The following is a 10,772-nucleotide window of genomic DNA, read 5'->3' on the forward strand; positions in this document are numbered from 1 at the left end:
TTATAGGAAGGTTATTATTAAGCTGGACATGGTTCAGAAAAGATTTTCTAGGATATTACTGGAAATGGAAGGTTTGAGTTATGAGGAGTGGCTGGATAGGATAGGACTTTTTTCACTGCAATGTAGGAGGCTGTGAGGTGACCTTATAGAGGTTTAAGGGAAGCTGGGAAAGGGACCTAAAGGGCAACTTTTTCACACAAAGGGTGGTGCTCTCTTGGGGTACCTCCCAACAGCCAAGGGTGCTGACTGTGCCTCCCACTTGCACCTTCCAAAATACTTACCCCTCTCTCACCCCAGATTGGTGGTAGCCCAGGATGAGCGATGAATCCCATTGTTGCCCCAACATAGAATCTCTACTGTGTGGAATCAGGCCATTCAGCCCATTGAGTCTGCACCAAGCCTTTGAACAGCATCCCACCCAGACCCACTCCTTGTTACACAGCATATCCCATGGCTAATCCACTCTAACCTGCATATCTTCTGATTGTGGAAGCACCTAGAGGAAACCCACACAGACATGAGGAGAGCGTGCAGACTCCAGACAGACAGTTGCCCGAGGGCGCAGTGAGGCAGCAGTGCTAACCACTGAGTCACCATGCTGCCCTGCTCCATACATCTCTTTGCTCCTTTATGTGGAGATTTTCCTGATTTTGAGTGGCCCGAGTGACTGACTGAGCATGCTCAGGCCCCTGAACTGGTATTGCAGCCTACTGTTGGTTCACTCTGCCAGGATCCCCCTGAGTAAAGTCAATACCCCTTGACAGTCCTAACTGCCATCACCAGCTCCCTGGTTTGGTGCCTGTGCTAAACAGCAAAGCAAGACCGAAGTAACGTAATCCTGATATCTCTGGGTAAGGGGGCAAAGCTATAAGATATAGTGAGTCATCGAGTCATAGAGTCCTACAGCACAGAAACAGATCCTTCAGCCTAAACTGGTCCATGCCCATCAATATGTTCATCCATGCTAACCCCATTTTCCTGCATTTGGCTCATATCCTTCTAAAACTTTCCTATTCATATATTTGCCCAAATCCCTTTTAAATGTTGTTAATATAGGTGCAGAATTAGGTAATTCAGCCCACTGAATCTGAATTTAGCTAATTCGATCCTATCTGATATGTTTCTCAACCCCATTCTCCTGCCTTCTCCCTGTCACCCTTGATTCCCTTACCAGTCAAGAACCTATCTATCTTTGTCTTAAAGACACTCAATGACTTGGCCTCCACAGCCCTCTGCAGCAATGAGTTCCACAGAGTCACCGCCCTCTGGCTGAAGAATTCTTCCTCATCTCAGTTCATACCTTCACACTGAGGCAATGCCCTAGGGTCCTTGTTTCTCTGACTGGTGGAAACATCTTCTCCAGTCCACTCTATCCAGGCCTCGCGGAATGCTGTAAGTTTCAATCAGCTTTCCCTGCTTCCCCCACACCCCCACCCCTAACCTCCATCCTTCTAAACTCCATCGGGTACAGTATCAGAGTCATCAACCGCTCCTCATATGACAAGCCCTACATCCCTGGGATTCTTGGGCTATACCATCATACATCTGCAACTGGACAACAACTATCCTACATGATAATCCTCAAGACCTGAGTCCCGCAAGGCTGCGTACTGAGCCCCTTATTATACTCCTTATATACTCACAACTCTGTGGCCAAATTCAGCTCTAACCCCATTTACAAATTTGCTGATGACACCACCATAGTGGGTTGGATCTCAAATAGAGACTGAGTACATAGAAAGAGATAGAGAGCTCAGTATAAAGACAACATCTCTCCCTCAATGTCAGCAAAATGAAAGACTGGTCATCGATTTCAGGAAGGGGAGTGGAGAACATGCCCCTGTTAGTGTTGAGAGTGTAGTGCTGGAAAAGCACAGCAGGTCAGGCAGCATTTGAGAAGCAGGAGAATCAACGTTTTGGGTAATAGCCCTTCTGGTGCTGAGGTGGAGATGGGCAAGGCCTTCAAATTCCTAGGAGTAAATATAACCAATAATCTGTCCTGATTGAAGTACTTACGTAAGGTATGATTTGGCTGGATAGCATGGAAAACAATAATTTTCATTATATCTTGATGCATGTGGCAATAATAAATTAGATCAAATCAAAATATGAATTTATGCAGCACCTTTGACATAGCAATACATTCCAAAAGACTTCACAAGAGTTTGATACACAACCGACACAGAGAAGGTGACATTATGTACAATAAGTCAAAGTCTTTTCAAAGTGCAAGATTTTAAGAAGAACCTTAAATGAGAAGCAAGAGGTAAAGGAATTTCAAATCTTTGAGTTGAGAAGGTTGAAGGGAAAATGAAAACAATGAGCTATATTTTTGGCTCTGTTTTTCTAAAAAAGATTTATAATCTGGTGAAGACACAGATCCCACTTGCAATCATGCAGCACATTTCTTTTGTTTCAAATGGCTTGAGTCTGACCATTTTATGTAATTTCATTCTGATGAAACATCCTCTGAAGAAAAGTAAAAATAACAATTTTCAATCAAACTAATTGCCCTCACTGGCAGTGAGTTCAGATATTGTGGAAATACTGAGGAATTAGACTGACCCATGATCTTTAATGAGATTACAACATTACATGGGACAGGTTTCTATTGCATGGAGAAAGCCTCTGGGCCTCCGCATCATTAAAAAGCAACCAAAAAGGGCTTGATTATCAGTCTGAGTTTATAATCTATCATTCTCATATTGATTATTAATGTTGCTCCTGTCAAAGTGACCGGAGCCCAATTTTGGCATTTGAAGCATGGTTCTTCATTACGTATGTTGTTAGCTGGAAGTGAATTCGTCCTGAAAGATGCTGAGTATACAGAAATGAAGGGGAGTGATACTGCATGATGTTAAGGAGATAATCATAGCCTGTACATGCCATACTGCTGACTAGTTATAAACTCTTCAATTATTCAGATGTTCAGTATGCCTCCACAGAAATCACTCTGTTTTTAATATGATTTGGAGTCGCTGGTGTTGGACTGGGGTGTACAAAGTTAAAAATTACACAACACCAGGTTATAGTCCAACAGGTTTAATTGGAAGCTCTAGCTTTCGGAGCGCTGCTCCTTCATCAGGTGGTTGTGGAGTACACAATTGTAAGACACAGAATTTATAGCAAAAGTTTACAGTGTGATGTAACTGAAATTATACATTGAAAAATACCTTGATTGTTTGTTGAGTCTCTCATCTGTTAGAATGACCATGATAGTTTCACTTCTTTCATATATAAGTCACAAAACCTTTTTAAAAAGTTACATTCTCAGGTTAACTGTAACAATTGGTTCTGGATTGGTGGTGCTGGAAGAGCACAGCAGTTCAGGCAGCATCCAAGGAGCAGCGAAATCGATGTTTCGGGCAAAAGCCCTTCATCAGGATGTCGATTTCGCTGCTCCTTGGATGCTGCCTGAACTGCTGTGCTCTTCTAGCATCACTAATCCAGAATCTGGTTTCCAGCACCTGCAATCATTGTTTTTACCTCGTTGATTGTAACAATTGGTGTCAGCCCAGATAATATGTTGAAGGTGTTCGCCCCCTGTGTTCCCTGTCTGTGCCACAATGTTTAGACTGATTCTAATCTAAAAAGTGAGTTAACAGAGTCTTACATGGATTCATTGCAGTTTTTGAGAAAAGTACAATGTAACTCTGCAAGAACAAATTCACCCCACAAACATATATGTATATATGTGTGTGTGTGTTTGTCTGTCTGGGTGGGGGGTTGTAAGTGTGAGAGAGTGTATATGTGTGTGTGTGTGTGAGTGTAAAGTGTCTAAGTATGCGAGAGGATTCATGTATGAGTGTGGGAGTGTGTGTGTCTGTAGGTGTGTGTGCGTGTGTGTGTGTGCATGCATATGTATCGGAGTGCCTGTGTGTGTGTGTACGGTGCAATGGTGGCCACCTGTAGTGTAACATGAACCCAAGGTCCCGGTTGAGGCCCTCCCTATGGGTATGGAACTTAGCTATCAGCCTCTGCTCGGCCACTTTTCGTTGCTGCCTGTCCCGAAGTCCGCCTTGGAGGATGGTCACCTGAAGGTCTGAGGTTGAATGTCCTGGATCACTAAAGTGTTCCCCAACTGGAAGGGAACACTCCTGTCGGTTGATTGTTGTGTGGTGCCCATTCATCCTTTGCCGTAGCCTCTGCTCGGTTTCACCAATGTACCATGCCTCAGGCATCCTTCCCTGCAGCGTATGAGATAGACAACGTTGGCTGAGTCACATGCGTACCTGCTACATACATGGTGGGAGGTGCCCCCACGTGTAATGGTGGTATCCATGTCCACACTCTGACATGTCTTGCAACGCCTATCGTGACAGGGTTGAATGGAGTGGTCCTGAAAGCCGGGCAGCTAGCTATGAACAATGATCTGTTTGAGGTTTGCTGGTTGATTAAAGGCAAGCAGTGGAGATGTGGGCAAGGTCTTGGCAAGGTGCTCATCCTCATTGATAATGTGTTGCAGGTCGCGAAGAATATGGCATAGTTCTTCGGCTCTTTGGAAGTCCTGTAGGCTGCTATTGTCACAGCAACGATGGAATCCCTGTGCAATTTCAGGGCAAGGCTTATTCAGCATCTACTTTGGGAATGGCATGGTAAACCATTAATTGTTGAATTACAAAGGCTAATAAAAGTGTTACAGTCTGTATATATATTTATGGTGCAAAAATGCCCACATTAATCATAGCTAAGCGACAAGATGAGCCAAACAGGTAAGACAGAGAGTGTAAATCAAACCTACAGAAATAAGCCTAAGCCCTACTCACTATCTTGTAACCTACCTGCACCATCTAAAAATTCAAAGCACGTGTTTCTGTTTAACTCAATGAACATGGCTCTGCACTAATCTCTCAGTGGCTTGGACTCTACAGGGTGCTCGCATCACTGAAATCTGACAATATTCTGGATCAACAGAGAAAGATTACAGGATGTATGTGACTGGAATAGATAGAAAGTCAGACTGGAGACCATCGAAAATGAATGTTTGTTGATGAAATGGTGACCAAATAATAGTTTAAAATAGGACTTTTTCAAATAGTGAAAATTTCTTACTCCTGCTGCAGACTTTGTTGTGTTCATTTTGGTTGCATGGCACTTCACAAATGTTTAATTTTCGGTAAAGCCATTTGAGATATCCTGAGGTCATGAAAGATGCTATATAATCATCTTTTCTTTCCTAATCAAACTCACCCAAAAGCATGGCAACATTTCATAACAGTATGGTGACTCAGACACTGTTCTGTCAAACAAGATTTTATGACCTGGTATTTCAGACTGAGTGGATCTTCATTTTTAGTTTAAGGGATAATTATAGAATCATAGAATCATACGGCACAGAAGGACATCATTTGGTCTGGTCTGTTGAATCTGTGTCAGCACTTTGAGACATGAAATTACAAAGAGATATTGATAGATTCAATGACTGGACAAATGGGAGGTTGTCTAAAAACTTCGGAACCAAAGACAATAGAACAGGGAAAAAAATGTCTGAAACTGAAACTCCAAATTGACTTGGGAACCTAAGTACACTGTTGATTGAAATATCATTAACAGATACAGAAAATGATCAAAAAAGCTGGCAGAATACTGGCTCTTACTCCGAGAGGGATACAATTCAGCAGTACAAAGTCCTGGTTAGATCATAATGAGAGGGTCTTCAGCACTACACTTTGGGAAGGATAAACATTTTCTAATTAATCTGTTTTGTCATCCCTGCAGGAAATGGGACTTGAACCTGGACCACAGCTAGGGGCACCCTTATTATGTTTTACTGCGCCATAAAAGCCCTCATTGAGATAGACAGTGCCACTGACATGTGGTGGGTGTATGGGTGTGGCCATTGCTGTCAGGGGGTCTCTAGTTGGGTCAAAAGGCACAGGATTGATGGTCCCCACACTGAAACCCATTGGGGCAGGCACACCTTCTCCCAAGCAGCTGCTTTTAAAATGCCACCAGAGGAGGGGAAGGACTTGGCCACTGAAGCACTGACCCAGTTGGGCTCAGGATGCTGGTCGCATGGCCTGGGGACTGGAAGGTCACAGTCACATTACTTCAGCTTTCTGTGCCATTTTGCTAGTTTCCAAGCCTGTCCTCAGAGGGCTACTAAAATCCAGCCCATGTTACTGTGATCCCTCATCCATGGTACCATTCGAGAAAATCCCTCCTGTAACTTCTTTCTGGGTGATCACTTTCTTCTTAAAGTGTGGTTACCAGAATTTGTCCACATCCCCTAAATGAATAAAGGAAGGGTCATAATATTTGAATTGTGGCTTAACCAATAATTTTTAAAAAGTCTAGCATGCTATCCTTATGTTTACACTGAATAAAACTGAATGTATTTAAAGCCGTGATACTTCGTATAGTTTAGCAACAGGCTTTTCAATTCTTTCTGCAACTTACAAATTCCCCTGGATTGAAATAAAATTGGGCTCGTCCGGGATTTGAACCCGGGACCTCTCGCACCCTAAGCGAGAATCATACCCCTAGACCAACGAGCCAATACGATGACAAATTTCTGCAGTTATGTCATTTTTAGTATTATCAAGCAATCTTGATGTCATTGTGATTTGTGTTTGTTTGGTTAACTGATTGTCATGCACATAACTTGCTGAGCGATTTGAAGAACTGGTTCTTACCCTCTCAAGAAAATAAATTAACATCCCCAAACAGGAAAACAGAGTGTTTTCCTCCTCTAAAGAACTCTGAATGAACCTGACTAAATGTGATCAATAAAAACTATTGCATTAAAGAATACCTAGCTACTTTCCCATATGTGTGGGTTAACTTAATATTTTTTAAAACCCTGCATTTGGATTTGACTCTTTTAATTTTCGTCAATTGCCTTGAATTGGTGGACGCTGCTAGGAATAGGGAGCAAGATTAATAATCATTGCATCAGCCCTCTATTCTCTGAAAACAAATTTTGCTGATATCGCAGAACGGTGAGAGCAGCAATGTTTTTCCCGGAAAACTGGTCACTGCTACAAGACTTGGTTATTGTCTTCTGTATAGAACCAACAGCGCCTCGTCATTAGGAGTCTCTAGCACTGAGAGAGCTGTGTAAAACACGCCCGTTTTTCCAAACAACTGTGAATGTTCATTGGGAGGGGAGCTCATGATTAAATATTTGCTACAGTGTGTTTTTAAAAGTGCAACATTGACACCCCCCCCCACCCCACACACACACACACACACACCCACCCAGAAACAACTGTCCGGCTTTGACATTGAGTAAAACTGCTGTTTCTTCATCATTGACCACATTAATCCATTTCTCCCGAATATAAATTATCCTGTTAATATTTCAGTGTCACTAACTTTAGCAGTACTTGTGCTCTCTTTTAAAGGTTGGCTCGTTGGTCTAGGGGCATGATTTTCGGTTTGGGTCCGAGAGGTCCCGGGTTCAAATCCCGGACGAGCCCATTTTGTTTATTTTTCATTTGTCCATTTTTCATTTATTGAGTAAATGTCCATTTTTCATTTAAAGATCATTATTATTGTTTTATGAATCTTCTGAAAAAGTAAAACAGAACACGCCTGGGATTTCAGATACTCAAAGAGACAATCCTACTCTTCACTGATAATTCAGCAATCCTACTGCCAGCTCTACATCGGTTTTGCTCCGGGTTTGTAATCGTTTCATTTTATCATGACTGACCCGGAATGTTAGCTTCCGTGCCGCTGCTAGGGCTCCTTTATTTTTGTAATGATTCTCTAATTTAATTCTATGATGATCTTCACCGTTCAATCCGATTTTAACACATTGTGATACGCAACAGTGTTCTAATGTTGCTGAGTAAATCGGTAGGAAATTTGCACAACAAAGACTGACTACGCATTTTGCGACAGCGCCAGACACACACATATATTCTTACAACTCCTTTGTTGATTAGCTTAATGTTCAATGCCGACTTAAGTTGCTACTCCATGGATTTTAATGCAACCCAGTTGCCTTTTCTTTTGATGAAATGCACTTTAATTTTTTTCTCTGCCTGTCTCAAGATGCACGTTTAAGACAACGCACGCTCTTTCAAAAGGATAAATTGCTAGATGGACTCAGAAACCCAGGCAGCCTGTGCTGATTTTGTTCGAAGTGACAATCTTTGAACAGACCCGGTTTCTGCCAAATTTTTAGCGTGAGATTTTTCCCCTATGTGCATTCATATTGCACGTAGAACAGGGACTTTACTCGACTTATTATTGCGGTTAATCGACTTATTATTGAGACAATAAAGACAGTGAGGAAGGATGTTACAAATAAGGAAATTAAGGCTCACTAACTTTGCTTCATAGCATCTATACCCACTTTTTAGTTTATTTTTCCAAACTCAATATCATGCTGAATAACATCTGTAGGGGTATTTACACCACTGTAACACTGGCGCCCGAATTATGGGTGTATGCAATTCAAAGTTAACGTGAAAGCTTTGACCTATTGTGCAATATAAAGTGTACCGAATTGGCAAATTACATCAAAGGTGGGATAACTCCCTGGAAGAGAAATTCAGGCCATGATATCTGAGTTACATTTCAAGTTTTGCAAGAATATGAACTGATTTTGTCGTTGCATTTAAATAAAGTGAGTTTAGGGAATCTGAGTTTATCATTTAAAAAGGCTGACATTTCAAGTGCGTGGTCCGTCATCAAAATAATATCTGTTGTTCATTCTCATTAACTCTCACAATATCTGTCTCACAACTCAATCTCCTGTGTCAGAAGCAGCACAGTAGTTGCCTCAGTAATATAAAAAGACCTGGAAACACCTAACAGCAATTCTAACACCATGTCTTTAACGTAGGAAAATAAATCCAAGGTACATTACAGGAAGGCAATTAGATGTAAATTGACACCAATCCTATGGAGAACAAGTTGGAAATGATCCCTACAATGTGATTAATGACGGTTATTATAGGATACGTCAAAGGGGAGAGAGAGAGATGGAGAAGCAGAGAGGACATCTTGATTAAGAGCACTTCAGCTGAAAGCACAGCTATCAACAATAAGACAACAGAAGTATGTGATAATCAAGATGAGATTTGGAGAGTTAGAGGATGTTGCAGAAATAGGGAGAGGTGAGACTTTAAGGAGCATTGAATACGGACTCAGAACCAGTGTAGGTGAGTTACCAGAGGAGTGCTGGATCAGAGGAACTTGGCGTGAGTTATGAGCAGCAGTTTTGAAGTTGGTCGATACAATACAACCAAAAGAGTACATGAAGGTAACAAAAACCATGACCAAGAGTTTCACCAGTAGATGTGCTTAGGTAGGGCACAAACATTGTGTTACAATGTAACATCAATCTATAATACCTAAAAACATTGTATTACAGAGGTGGAAGCAGATGATCTTTGTGACAGGGTATAGATTCAGAAGCTCAGCTCAAGGTCAAATATGAAAACAAGGACAAAGCTCTAAATTCTGGTCCTACTTTTTAATTTGAAGTAATTTGCTGAACTTAATTCTTTTTTTCCTTTTTACATACCCTCATTTCCCTTCCCACCTTCAAAACTAATTTCAGTTGTGCTTTTAATCACTTAATCTTGCTATTCTGTTGTTTTCTTGCCATCTGCCTAATTTCCACTAGCTTTCTTCTGCATTTTAAAATGTTGTAAGAAATCTCTATATAAGAAACGTAACAGAAATGAATGTTTTTGTATATCAATGAGGTCACCAATCAGTCACTTCATTTCAATGTTAAAAGCCCAAGATTTTACAGTCTCTCACAGAATCAGTCTTCTGACACCAACAATTAGTTCCAAAATAACCAAACTTGACGATTTGATTGGCCAAAACTATGCACATTATTTTAGATATAATCTGACCAAAATACTGCACAATTTAAGCAAATCAGCCCATATATGTGGTCATTCATACAGATTTCCTTATCAGTATCAAAACATGCAAAGGTGCCTCTTTCTGCTACTGCAAATCTTCCCAGATATCCTACTCTGTGCATTGTTCATTCTTCCAAGTTAACAATGGTGTTTTATGTGTTTCCTATCCCTCTGCATTACTGTTGAGGCAGGGTCTTCACTTTTGTTTTCTGGAATTCCTGGGCAAATTATTCCAATTTTTAACAGACTCCTCTTCAAAATCTGCCTGTCTCATTGACTACCAATCCTAACATATTTCTCCTCCATCTTGAAGCTGCAGAAATTATTGTTGCTCAATTTCTCCTTTTGCATCCTGTCAGACATTCTAATGAATTATTAAGAATTTAATGATTATTACATATCTTTGTTCGCATTCAAACCTCAAAGGTATTTTCAGATGATACAGTTTCTGATGTTTTGATGCTTTGACAGTGTACTAAGTCTAGAGGGCACTGCATTTCTTAGTTAAGCAAATGCAATGTGAATCCCTGAAAATAAGAAAGGGAATTTTAAAACGGCAGTTCAATGTCTATACAGTCATAGAGTCACACAACATGGAAACAGACTTGTCCATCCAACCAGGCCATGCTGAACATAATCCCAAACTAATCTTGTCGCACCAACCTGCTCCTGGTCCATATCCCTCAAGACCTTTCATATCCATGTACTTATCCAAAAATCTTTTAAACATTATAATTGTATCAACATAGACCACTTCCTCAAGATGGTCACTTCACATGTGAACCATCCTCTGTGTAAAAAACTTGTCCCTCATGTCTTTCTTAAACCGTGCAGAAAATAAAAGTGGCTATCTTGAGATCCGAAAAATTGCTTCCAGAAATAAATTGCACCCTTTCGAATTGAGATTACTGTTCTGATCAACCCATTTTCCCTTCCTGT

At 40.9% G+C, this 10,772-nt stretch overlaps 2 non-coding genes across 2 annotated transcripts; one reads left to right on the forward strand and one right to left on the reverse strand.

The window, feature by feature from the left end:
* Positions 1–6,425: 6,425 nt before the first annotated feature.
* Positions 6,426–6,497, reverse strand: trnap-agg (transfer RNA proline (anticodon AGG)). The gene has a single exon. It is a non-coding gene; the product is annotated as a tRNA-Pro (tRNA).
* Positions 6,498–7,349: 852 nt separating this feature from the next.
* Positions 7,350–7,421, forward strand: trnap-ugg (transfer RNA proline (anticodon UGG)). Its single transcript has one exon. It is a non-coding gene; the product is annotated as a tRNA-Pro (tRNA).
* The last annotated feature ends 3,351 nt before the right edge of the window (positions 7,422–10,772 follow it).

This window comes from Chiloscyllium punctatum, chromosome 25 (assembly GCF_047496795.1).
Source record: "Chiloscyllium punctatum isolate Juve2018m chromosome 25, sChiPun1.3, whole genome shotgun sequence".
NCBI classification, from domain to species: domain Eukaryota; kingdom Metazoa; phylum Chordata; class Chondrichthyes; order Orectolobiformes; family Hemiscylliidae; genus Chiloscyllium; species Chiloscyllium punctatum.